Genomic DNA, 12931 nt, shown 5'->3' on the forward strand with positions numbered 1-12931 from the left:
AGTGAGTTTAAAAAATGAAGTGTATTTCAACACAATATTGCCATGTTTGACGCTTTGAAATCTAAAAAAGACGAAGCGACAAATATTCAATCATTTTTCGAATTTATGCAACTTTTATGCGACTGCTTGCATTGTGAATATCTTGCATTTATTTGCAAGTCTTTGAAATTCAAAACAGTTGCAGGGAAATTGTTTTACATTTCACTCACAGGCACAACTTTTTGTCAAGGCAGAATTGATGGGAAACAATCCCTGCAGCTTACCTTGTGAAAGCGTTAGGCACTTCAATAAGAACTGGACATATTGCTTTTGTGGAGTGTGGTTCATTACCAATTTTGTGTCACAGACAAGCTGCAGACAACAGCACTAACAGTCATGAATCTGTAGATGCAGGAGACTTTGCGTCATATCCCCCCAATGTCAAATCAATATGGTCAGCAATGCTGTAATGGCTTTACCAGTTCTTATTCTTATCAGCGTATCGAAGTTTCAGTCTTACTAAAGAGGCTGGGATGACATCAGATCCCAATTTGAACTCAATCATTACCATATAAGGGTACACTGACATAGCCGTCAGGACTCCTGGTATGCAGGAGCGTAGGTCTGATGAAACAATGTAAATGCGATGATCGCAGTTCACAATGCAGGCTTTAGGGAGGTCATGATTTTCACATAGCTGGGGAAAATAATTTTGGAAGGCAGCTCTGACTCCTCTCATCTGAAAGCTGGGATCATGAAGACATGTGAAACCTTCCGATCTGTGTGTAAAAGTGGGGCAGGAGAACACAATACATGCAAAATACATTATATTAGTACCCTTGTCTACAATGCTGCGACTTGAATAACAAATGCTGTCAGGGCTTCTTAATGCTCCTGTATAACATAGCTTGTGTGAGTCGTAAGATTCAATTCGTCTCACAAATAAGAATAATGACAAATAAAGCCTCAATGTTACATTTCTTACATAAACAATAATTTAATAAATGAATAACCAGGGCATGTGAATAATACAAATCAAATTGCAGTATATTGAAAGTAATATTATGGGGATATGAAAAGCACTGTGATCAGTGTGTGTTCAGTAATGCTTGTTTTATAACATAACCAGAATTTCTACAGTTTTCTATCAGAAAGAAAGAAAGAAATCTTACATTTGTGTTATTTGTATTCAGTTTGAGTAACTGTGAAAACAGGTCTAATACACTCAATTTGCAGTCCTTGATTGTTTAACATTGTAATAAATGCAATAATAAAAAATGTGCATTACAGGAGTGACTGACTGAATAACTTGTGTCTGCAAGTGCTCATAGTACTGCTGTGGCTGACTGTAAATGCATTTGAGCTCTGTCCTCTACAGATATCACTTAATGCCGAAAAAATTACAGTGTGTGCACAGTTATGTGATTTGATTAAACGTATGCATCCTCCAAAATCTGAATTTCAACACGACCCTGATGCTATCTGCATCTGTCACAAATCCAATTACAAATTCGGATTCATGCCCAACCTCCATAGCCAAAAAGATGCCATTGTTCCTCCTAGAATGTCCACCTACCTGTAGCGAATTCAGCGATAATAACATAAATAATAGTCATTTTTCATTTAATTTGTGTGAATTTTGTTTTTGCTTCATCCTTAAATGACACTGTGTGTTATTTGAATTTAAAAGTCAGCAGAAACAAGGCCAGTGAAAACAAGCAAGAAAGTGTGGCGTTGATCCAAATCCATTGGAGAAGACTGTTTGACAAGCAACAGCTTGTTAAGGTGAAATCCATTGAGGTGCTTCTCTCTTCAGTACAGTACTCACATACCCTGACCTAACAGAGGGGCCTTAACAGTGTTTCTGGGGAGCCAAACAGTTGCAGTGTCAAGCTGGTATCTTTTTTAGCTGGAAAACAGGGGTGTTCCTTGGCTTGGCTGTTCTGAACAGCAATGGATATCATCAGTCCAGCCCCTGATCGTTCATAAACAGTTATCTCAAATTTCATAGAACAAGATTCAAATTGGCATCTTAGCCCAGGAGTGTACTGCTGAATGTTCTTTTCATCTCTCTAATTCAGTGGAGGACTACAGAACTGCAGATATGTGGGCGTAGATGAATTTTATATTATAATCCAGAGACACATTTTTTTCTTGAAGGATTTTATAAATTAAGTTCAATAAGCTGTGGCAGCTCTCCTTGAAATGTTAACCCCAAATCCTGTATGGCAAGCCACGTTATCAATTAGAGATATCTCAAATTAATTTATAGATGTCTGGAAATATTTTAAGATATCTCTAAAAAATTTTCAGAGATCTCAAAATATTTTTGATATTATATTATATTAAGAACTGCAGCATAAACATGGAAGGGTGAACATTTTTATTTTAAAAAATGGCATCTTAAGAAATGGTTCTTATGGAATAACTATTGACATCTTGTGTTACTGTTAGATGGGTTGATGCTCAGTAGTTAGCTTCAAGTAGGTACACTCAATCAAGTTTATGATCCTTGTTTTTGAACTTGCAGTGGAGGGCGATCCCAGTCGCTAACCCTAACCCTACACCTCTGTTCACGTTAAGTACATTGTAACTATGCATAATAACATTGTAATTAAGTGTAAGTATACCTGCATTAACTAAGTAACTACTATGTAAATACACAGTAATTAGAGACACTTAATGTAAAATGTTACCAAAAATTGATGATTTATCAACAGCATTTTTACCTAACCATGCTACCTAAAATATTATGCGATCATCATGTGTTGAAAGGGGAATGGATCGCTACACAACTAGTCACCTATGGCACTACCAAATCATATTGCCTGTTATTTAGGGTCATATTGCTTCAATAAATAAATAACCTTCTATCAAGGTTTGCATGGTTGATAAAAGATGCTGTGTGCCTGTCCAGCTTTTAGCTATTCTTAGTTACCCTGCAAAGGGTGCAAGTTGTTGCATGTGTTTCTTTTGAAACGATCCAGCCTTCTGTTTCCTGTACTTTGTTTGTATGCTTATGTGTATTGATGAGACTTATTATCACAAACAGTAGGCAACAGCTGCAGGATATGCATGTGCTTCTCCAGGGTAATTTTCATGACGCTTGTATCTTGTGCTTAGATTCTGTAGTGTGTTATTAAAAACAAGCCATGTTCCCTGGCAAGTATACAAGGGAACTTTTGGAACCTTGCCAACTGCCAGATGTAGCTAACCAGTCTGAAGTAATTGAATGTGTGTGTGGTGTGTGTTTTCCTATTCAAGACCAGCTAACAAAGTGCATCACAATTATAAATGTATATAAAACTTTGGTTTTGCTGCTGCAAATTGTCATTATTTGTGCCTCTGTCTTGTGTGTGTATTTTGAATACTAGAATTACAGGGCTGCTATATATTCATGGGACTGTTCAAATCTGTTGTTGGCTTTTTTCGTCAATAGTTTAATCATTTAAACATAATTCATAAAAGCAGGCTTATTTTAATAACCCGCAAGTTACTTTTATTCCAATAAAGCCTTTGGCAGCATCAAGAATGGGAATTGCTGTGCAAGGTGAGTGATTTATTATTATTATTATTATTTATTTCTTAGCAGACGCCCTTATCCAGGGCGACTTACAATTGTTACAAGATCTCACATTATACATTATTTCACATTATACAGCTATTACATTATTTTTACATACAATTACCCATTTATACAGTTGGGTTTTTACTGGAGCAATCTAGGTAAAGTACCTTGCTCAAGGGTACAACAGCAGTGTCCCCCACTGGGGATTGAACCCACAACCCTCCGGTCAAGAGTCCAGAGCCCTAACCACTACTCCACACTGCTGCCCATAAATGTATAAATGTATGTTTTGTGTGTGATATAGTCAGGGGAGCACAGGTTTGCATCCTGGTTTTGCAAAGCTGCTTTTCTTCCTGGGGATTTCACAAGGAGCTCTGGCTCTGGTTAGAGAAGGAAAATCAGCAGGGACTGAGTCACCTCTCTTGTCACACATCAGATTCCACTGGCAAGACACCCAGTGAGCTCAGTTGAACACCTGCAGGGTTGGCCTTCGTCCTCCAGGGGCTGGTAGCTATTGAGCCTCTGGGTGTAAAGAGGTGTAAAGGAATTTAAAATGCAGTTTGATATAAAAAATACAGTTGTTAAATTGATAAACAGTTCAAATGTAGTTCATCATATGAGTTGCTATAGATCTTGTTTACAATATGAAAAACTGAGACCAAGGTAATTTTTCTGAATTTCCAAAATTGTAGGGATTATTAAAAAAACAAACAAACAAAAAAAAAAAAACCTTGCATGCCAAGTCCATAAAAGTCGATCAAGAGTAATTGAGCAGTGAATGCGGAATCTAAATGATTTCAATTAATCTCCATTTTAAGATGAATATGTACAAGCAGCTGGTGTGCAATGAATATAACATGTACTTTACCATGATTTCACTGTTTTGTAGCATGTTTAACCACACTTTATTGTGTTTTTACCATGAATGTTATAAAGACCATTCCTGGGTAGAGTTTAGAATAGTAAATCTAAATATTAGTACACCATCCATCAACCTGCCGCAGCTGGGATTGAGTTTTCAGGATTAAATCAAAAGACAGCTGCGAGTCGTTTCTTGCACGGTGATATGATATACTGCGACGGTCCTAAATTACAGGGCTGCAACAAGAACTGTAGAACAGGTTAATTTATTAGAACTGGAACAAAATCATTCTGCAGGTGATCCTCGAGGGTCATCACAGAGGCCTTCCGTTTTACACAACCATTTGATTCCTGCTGGGGTAATCACTCACTTACATCTTCCAGAATCTACCCTTCTGTTCGTTCTGTTTCTTTAGAGACGTAGCAGTTTGTTTATATTCCATGAAGATATGTTTAGCTGCAGGCATACAGGCATCCTTCCTTCTTGAACGTCCACTCCACCACTCTGTCAACTAAACAGGTATGCTCCTGCTGTAACCTGCATGTGGAGGAGGTTGTCATCTAAGAGTTCCACTGTTGCTCATTAGAAATGGAAATAATAGTGTTTTTGTTTTTGTGATTTGTTTCTAAATATATGCTACTAAATATTTCCCATGCACCTTGTTTAGGTTAATTCATGATACCTAGCAACACTGTTCATCAACGCAGATTATTATTATTATTATTATCATTATTATTATTATTATTATTATTATTATTATTATTATTATTATTATATATGTTTTAATAAACCTAGATTTTCAAATTATATACCTCTTAAATCAAGTTATTTTATCGTTATTGTATTAACTATGCATAAAAACCTAATTGGTCCCACTGAAATACACCAACATGGTCCTACCTGAGCATAATATCTTGAATAAACAGTTGCATTTGTAAATAATTGATTTATAATATACAAAAGAATTAATCAACTTTGGCTTAATCAAAATGAATGTAAAGCTATGCACAGTTTCAGGCAGAAAACTATAAATAGTCCTGCAAAAACTGCATTTGATTGACAGGAAAATACTTGCAACCATCACCAAAATTCAGGCAGACATTAGACTCAGGAGGTAACCCCCACATTCATATCAGCCTTCAATCAGTTGCAACTAACAATAATATTCAAGCCAGGTACATTTAAAACCTACCTCTCTTTGCAGCCTGTTTGCAGAGCTTTGAGTTTACTGCTTCCTCCCCAAATGAGCCACTTCATGCCTACATCAATTAAAATGTGCAGCAGCAAGCACCAAGTGCACCAGAAGGCAGGACCAACCGCTAAAACCAAGCAAGGCAAAATGGTTTTATTCTCTAATAAAAATGTGTTTTTAAATCACAACAATTGTCCTGAATCTACTTTGAATCACAATGCTTTGCTGAATGACTTCAAATTAACCCATTTTGATTCCTAAATAATTCCAGGAATTAACCCACAAAACGGTGCTATAAAATAAATGTATGTTTTGTGTGGGAAACTGTGCCTGGCCATGGGTTATGCAATGCTATATTACATGTGTATTCTAACCCTGACACTATGTTTTATGTGCACCCTTGTTTCATATAAATTTCTTATGAATCAGTCTTTACAAGTGTGAAACAAAACATCATGTCTGCTCAATATGTATTCCTTTGAAAACACATAATATATATCTTCTCTTTTAGCACTAAAGGATTATGTGCAACTGAGCAAGGAGCAGTCAGTAGATTCCTTTATTTTAGTGGCATCCATGAAGTAAGGACATGCACGTTTACCATAAGAACAGCATTCAGTGATCACAGATCAATAAGAAAGAGTAGAAGTAATCATGAAAAACCACCAGCCTGAAGCATCATGATCTGTGACACAAGCAAAAATGAGGCAGGTTGCTATGGATACAAGGCTTGCTCTCACTCACAAGATGGTCGGCAACTGCAATTACAGTGCAATGCAGTGAGCTTTTTTTTCGAAAGAGAAAAATAAATATGATTTCATAAACAGTACTTTTTTTTTTACATGTATTGTCATCTTAAAATTGTATTCTAGTAAATGTATATTATACTGACAAATTAATTTCCTGTCTGTATCATTGCTATGGCCACATGTTAAAACAATATGTCAGTGAATGGGTTATTTAATCAAAGAATATTGCTGAACCCAAAAAGTATACAATAACTTGATGTAGCATGTGAGCGTGGGTGAGGTCGGGGGGATTGTCAGTAGGGCTGTACTGTATTTATTTTTTAAAAATAAATCTTTTGCCACTTTTTTATTTTGTTTTACTCTGTGTTACTGCATCCATCTATCACAAGTTACCTACATGTCTTTTGCTTTCAAAGCATTCATGTCCCTCAGCTAAATCTTTTGCTTCGCACTTTGTCTCACCTTCCTAGTAACCAATATCTGATTCTCTTATGACTGGCGAGTTTTCAGTGTTGACCGACTCCTTATAAAAAATGCAGGGAAGTGTAGCACTGAAATATCTGTAAGGAGCGATCGACACTATTAGCTCAAAAAGAAAAAATGGAATTCCATATTACGTGCTTGTTAGGAAAGCATGAGACCTACAAAATGATCGAAATACAGAATGATTGAAATACAAATTACCAGAATTATTTTGTTAGCTTTGTCTAAGAACCTGGTTGTGTTTTTGCAGGCAGATGTTCACAGAGCAAATCTAATGGGGTCAAATTCCACTGCATTAACATGGCAGTCTATCACAAGTTGGGCTGCTGTTTCGCTTTGGTTCTGGTTGCTTTCAAAACAGGCAAAACTGGCCCAATGTAACTCCATAAAATGACACGATTAAATCATGCAAACTGTCATGGAAATATAGGAGGCTTATAAATAAGTACGGTGCTAAATGTCTATGTCTTTACAAAGTTCTTGGCACAAATGTTATGCTACTTAAAATAACGTATGACATGACTCCAAATTCAATTGTACGATGAAAGGCAAGCCAACACTGTACATGCTCGGTATGCTAATAATAGAATGTTGCATCTGGTGTCTGAGGAGAGCTAATATTAAAATAGTTATATACAGTATATTGAAGGAGAACCTTTAGCATGTTGGAGTTTGATAATGGAATGTTAAGCACAATAAACAAACTGATGTTTCGCAGGTCTTCAAACTCAAATGGGACCTGTTGATTAAATACAGATACTGTAGTTAGTGCTGGCGGCTTATACTTATACTTTTCAAATCATTAATAGTAGCATTTAGCTTTTCAGTGGAGATTACTGTTACCTACTACAATTTCTTTATTAGAATACAACGTCAGTGATGAACTGGTGTTTGATCTTTTACAGTGTTGTTGTTTGAGGTGATATTTCAGTTAAGCCTGACTCAGCTCTAAAAACATGCAAAGTAATGATAGCAACAGCTAAAGAAATACTCACTGATTAAATATGGAGCTATCCAAACACTTCAACTTCTTTATAAAACTAAATAACGTAACTAATATTAAAACTAAACGTACAAAACTAATATTAAAACTGTAATTACCAAGAACAATGTCTAACCTCTTCGCTTTACCTGAGTCAAAGTGAAAAATGGTGAAAGCCCTGGTTATTTACCGTGGGGGTTGATCAATCTATACCCTGTCAGACTTTCCTTTTCCTTTCCTTTTATTCTATGGTCAAAATCCAGCTGGCTCAATGGAGATTGAGAAGAGCAAAGCTAATTAGTGGTCCTGACAGTCAGGTGTCAGAGGTGGAAGGGTCTTGAAGAGGTCACTTCCACAATCAGGTGTCAGCTTTGGCAACTTACTGGCAGGAAGGAGCTTGAAATTCTAACCGAACACTCCCTAGAGATAAGCCTAAACAAGCTCTTGAAGGTGTCATCATTGCTTGGGTCCCATTGTCTGTTATGTTTATGTTTATTTTTATGGAATGTTGAGTTATTTTCATTTTGCCTTTCCTGGGATGGAAAGCCACTCATTTTAGAAACGTTATCAGAATCTGTTCAGATAATATTTGTAATTGTTTGTTAACCTTGATTTTAACATAACAGGACAGAAGACATGATATTATGGATGAACCTTCATGTAATAACATAGACATGCTCACAGACATGCTAACATTATTCTAACCCTGTCTTATTCTTTTTTTTTTTTTTACACAGCCCCAATTTATTCATGTAATGATCATTTTCAGAAGCTGTGTATTGCTCAGTTTAGTGGTCCTCACTTGTGACTGACTTAGATATTTATTTTGTGTAGATTGGCATCATAGTAATTTGAACACCCTTGTTTAATAGCCTGCCATCTGATTAAGAGTCAAGGCTTGTGCCTTCTTCAGTGTAGTGATTAACAAGTAAATGTTAGGTTAGATTGTTAGGGATGACCAATTCCTAACAATTGGTAGATTGTTAGGGATGACCAATTCCTAACAAAGTGGTGTGACTTTGTTAATCCCCAGTAGGGACAATCCATCATAAACAATTCATTCTTATTCATTACATAAGTACAATCATGCTGATGGGATAGACTGTGCAGTAGGGTTCAAAACTAAAAATACATTGCTACTAAGATTCTGTTTTGTTTAAAACTTCCTTCCCATACAGATCTTTCTGTGGATTTAGTCTGTTGTAAACTAATGTCATTCTAAGGAAGCTAGTCATGTGGAAACCAATGGTCAACTGCTGCAACTTTACAAGCTGATTTGCCCTTTGAACTGGTCAAGTGACTTTTGAGTAACTCTGTACATGTTAACTGGTGTCAACTTTTCAATATAAATAAGCGTGTAACTATCTCTGTCTGTTGTAAGAGGTGTCTACAAAGTAACCACTCAGGGTTCACTACACACACTGACAAGCAAGGCACAATTAATCCATGATAGTTAGTCTTTCAATGAAAATATTCAGGTATCAGTTGATAGAGGGAGCAATGATGTAAAGTATTTTGACCGTGATTTCTTATAAACAATGCAGCATGTTCATTTATGACTCAACAGAATAAAATTAAGTACTTAATCAGTGCTATACAAAACCCCTCATTTTAATTTCTATAAGATAAGAAAAGACAAATGCAGACCAATCTTTACAAAAGGAACTATTGCACGTAGGCATACATGTTTGAGAAAGGGAAATTCATATACTTGGTTGATGTTTATATGCCTGGTCTTCACTGAAGTGGGCTATATAAGTCCCCTATTGTGCACGCAGAAAATGTAGCCCCATGACAAACACTCCTCTAGATGTTTTTATTGAGGGCATGATTTATTTCTACTGCATGATTGCCATGACAACCATATCTGATTCTCTTGGTTAATCTTTGTGTATCCTGTTTTATTTCAAAACAAGATCTTACATTTCATACACGCACCTGAAGTGTCAATGCAAATCAGATTTCTCCAGTTCAATGAAACAGTACATTTCTATCGGCACAACGGTTTGAAATGTATGGTGTTGTAGTTTGTGCCCACATTGTGAATGACACTTCAAACTCAGTGCCATAGACACGTAACAAAATCTGTTATTTGTTATTAAAAGGAAGAAACAGTCAATTATGCTGTTCTGGGTTTAAACAGATTTTAATAATTTGTATGTTTAAAAAGCGGCCTTAAACAAATGTAACCCCCTTGAATACGATCAACATGGAGTTGATAATCCCTAAATTGGATGGGTTAATATGTTAGTAAGCTATTTGTTAAAAGTTAAACTTAAAAAGTGGCTGTTAACGCATGATTTTAACAATAAGTAGTGGGGTTCTGAGAAATATAGACTTTAAATTCTAAGTGTAAAAAGTTGTCAGGATGTTAACAATGAAGATAAAAATGACAGGTCCGTTATTTAAGCAGTTGCAGCAGCACGTCGGGACGCGCAACACTATATTTTTTGTAACCCCGCTACTTACTCTTTAATGGTCCTTTTTTGTTTTTTGTTTGCTACCAACTCGCTACTATTACATGTGTAGTTGTTGTATAGTGTATTTCTTTTTTTATCTAGAATCATTATACATTGTTTTGATCATTTATTCACTTGCCGTGTGACATTAATCTGCAGTGGAATGTCAATATAAGAAAACAATGAATGAAAACAAAGTAAAAAAAAAAAAAAGATTCTTCAAATACAAACATTTATAAACTACCTTCCAACGGATTGTATAGGTTGTAATGTAAATGGTGAAAGACATTTTGCACCGATCTTGTGAAATATACATTCACTTAACAGATACAAAAAGTAGCAGGTAAAGACACCGAATTATACTCAGCATGATTCTGGAATTTAAACAAAGTATGATAGAGGGCACTATAGGCAACACCAACTGTAAAAAAATAAATAAATATATATTTTTTAAAGTACGCTGTAATAAGCTACAAATTACAATATAACACAGTGATCTTTAATATATATATATATATATATATATATATATATATATATATATATATATATATATATATATATATACACACACAATTTTAATAAGTTTATATTTGTTCACATCATAAAATCAAATAGTTTAACCTTGAAGTATTGCTTTTATTGCCTAAAATGGCTACCACTGTCTTTGGTACTAAACTGTTTATCGTCCCTCCTGTGATAGTGTGTATTGCTGCTCCATTTGGAGCGGATGACTTACGGGAGGCAGTACTACAGCTGCTGCTACAATGGCTCTTTCAGAGCAGCACTTGTGCTGTTAACTATGGGCCTAGGTGCACGTCCGTCCCAGTCCTGGGAAATTCATTACAGCACCACTTCCTAATGCAGGATAACCTTGGATGACTTCTCGCTGGTGAGAATGTAAGTAGTTCAATTTTATTTTTAAAACATCCACTGGAAAACATCCTAGTTATTTCCAGAATCTCACTGAGACCAGGCAGAGTAGATAGAGATTCAAACACAATCAAACTCTCACTGTGAAGACTACTCTTTACCTGAGAACATTTGCTTACAAATTGCCTGTGATTGAGACTACATACAGTTAATTGTCTGCAAAGAAAATCTGTTGTACAACGTGCTTCTGCTGACTTCCAGGACACAGTGTAGATCCCAGTGAAATGTTACTCCTGGTTATTAAATATGAATCATGGAAGGCAAGAGGAACTGATTGTCCACAACCTTGATTGTCATTACAATGTACATGCAGATACATTTCATTATTGGACAGCAAAATTCAGTTACTAGGTTTGTAACCCTCACTAACTATGCATTTCAGTCAGTTGAAGAGTGACCAGTTTAGCAGTTCCTAAATGTCAGGTTATGCATCTTCGACACAGTATCTTTTGCATCATTTACCTGTGTTACCGGGGTACATTCTTAAGAGTCATCCAAGGCATACCCAAATCCCTTCTAGTCTATGGTCTCATTAACTCCATAGGAAAGGCCAGTGTTTATTGTGTAACTTGGTTCCATTGGATTCTATGGGAGCTGTTCTAACACTGAAGATCAAAGACAGTGTGGCTTAAAGATCTTTTCACTTCTTACTGTACATCCTCATGACCTCTACACTTTGGTATCATGTGATGGAAATTATTCATTTTTAGATGCATTGATTTCAAGATTTCGATTTGATGATGGCACGGTTACCAACACAATAATTAGGTTTCAAAGAATTAGTGCTGGGACGAACACAGGATATTCGCTCATACTTTAAATAATCGTATCATTAGTAACAAAAGAAGCATGCACAGTGTACCTAATTACAGAGTAGATAAAGGATATTTAGTTGATCTTGCATTAAATATGTACCTTTTTGTAGCAGCAGTAGTCTTACCCAAGGCTCAAAATTATATATTTTATTTGGTTTGTTTATTTACAATTGCCTTATTATTGTTGATCCAATCTCTTTAAGTCTGCTTCCATCTTCCCATTCACTTCCTGTGTTACACCATACAGGACACCAACATGACCTGGAGACAGGCATAACATAAAGCCCCGAATTTCAAAGCAAGGTTTAATACATTGATGTATTACATGTAAGACTTCAATGTACCTCTATATCTGCTTTCCCTTTAACCAGAAACAGCAGAGTTCAGAATTGGCATTAGGATAATTCACAGTATCTACAGTATGCTGCAGCTGTTGTAAATGGAAATCTAATGACACTATATGTACACCACTTGCAGTAAATGTGTCATCCTGCATATCTAGCCCTCAAGGACAAGATAAAACAAGGTAAGACATTTTAGTAAAAAAACAATTTGGCCATAAATGTAAAAAAAATATATTTAAATACATCTTTGAATGAATTTCATCAGAACAGGAAGCTATGGAATTGCTGCTATGGAATCTTTGTGCTGAATCTCAGAAGCCATAGAACACAGAAGCAGAAAGCCAGTGGAAAAATACAGTACTTTATTATTGGTGTTGGAAGGTTGTACCCAATTGGTATATAAAAGTACATTATGATGTTCACTTTAATAATATCAAAAAGCAATATTAAGCATTTACAAGGTCCAGAGTCTGGTGAGACTGGTTCTTCTATTGGCTCTTCAGGATAAAAATTATAAGTGGCTTAGCAACCGTGTACAACACTGTGACCTCAGTAATAACTACCA

General features: G+C 35.8%; 1 long non-coding RNA gene across 1 annotated transcript; it reads right to left on the reverse strand.

Moving 5' to 3' along the window:
* Positions 1 to 3292: 3292 nt before the first annotated feature.
* LOC131701546 (uncharacterized) lies at positions 3293 to 5717 on the reverse strand. Its single transcript, XR_009308870.1, has 3 exons — positions 5602 to 5717; positions 4784 to 4946; positions 3293 to 4069 (listed from the first exon to the last, which is right to left on the reverse strand). It is a non-coding gene; the product is annotated as an uncharacterized LOC131701546 (long non-coding RNA).
* Positions 5718 to 12931: the final 7214 nt, after the last annotated feature.

The sequence above is a fragment of the Acipenser ruthenus genome, chromosome 25 (genome assembly GCF_902713425.1).
Source record: "Acipenser ruthenus chromosome 25, fAciRut3.2 maternal haplotype, whole genome shotgun sequence".
NCBI classification, from domain to species: domain Eukaryota; kingdom Metazoa; phylum Chordata; class Actinopteri; order Acipenseriformes; family Acipenseridae; genus Acipenser; species Acipenser ruthenus.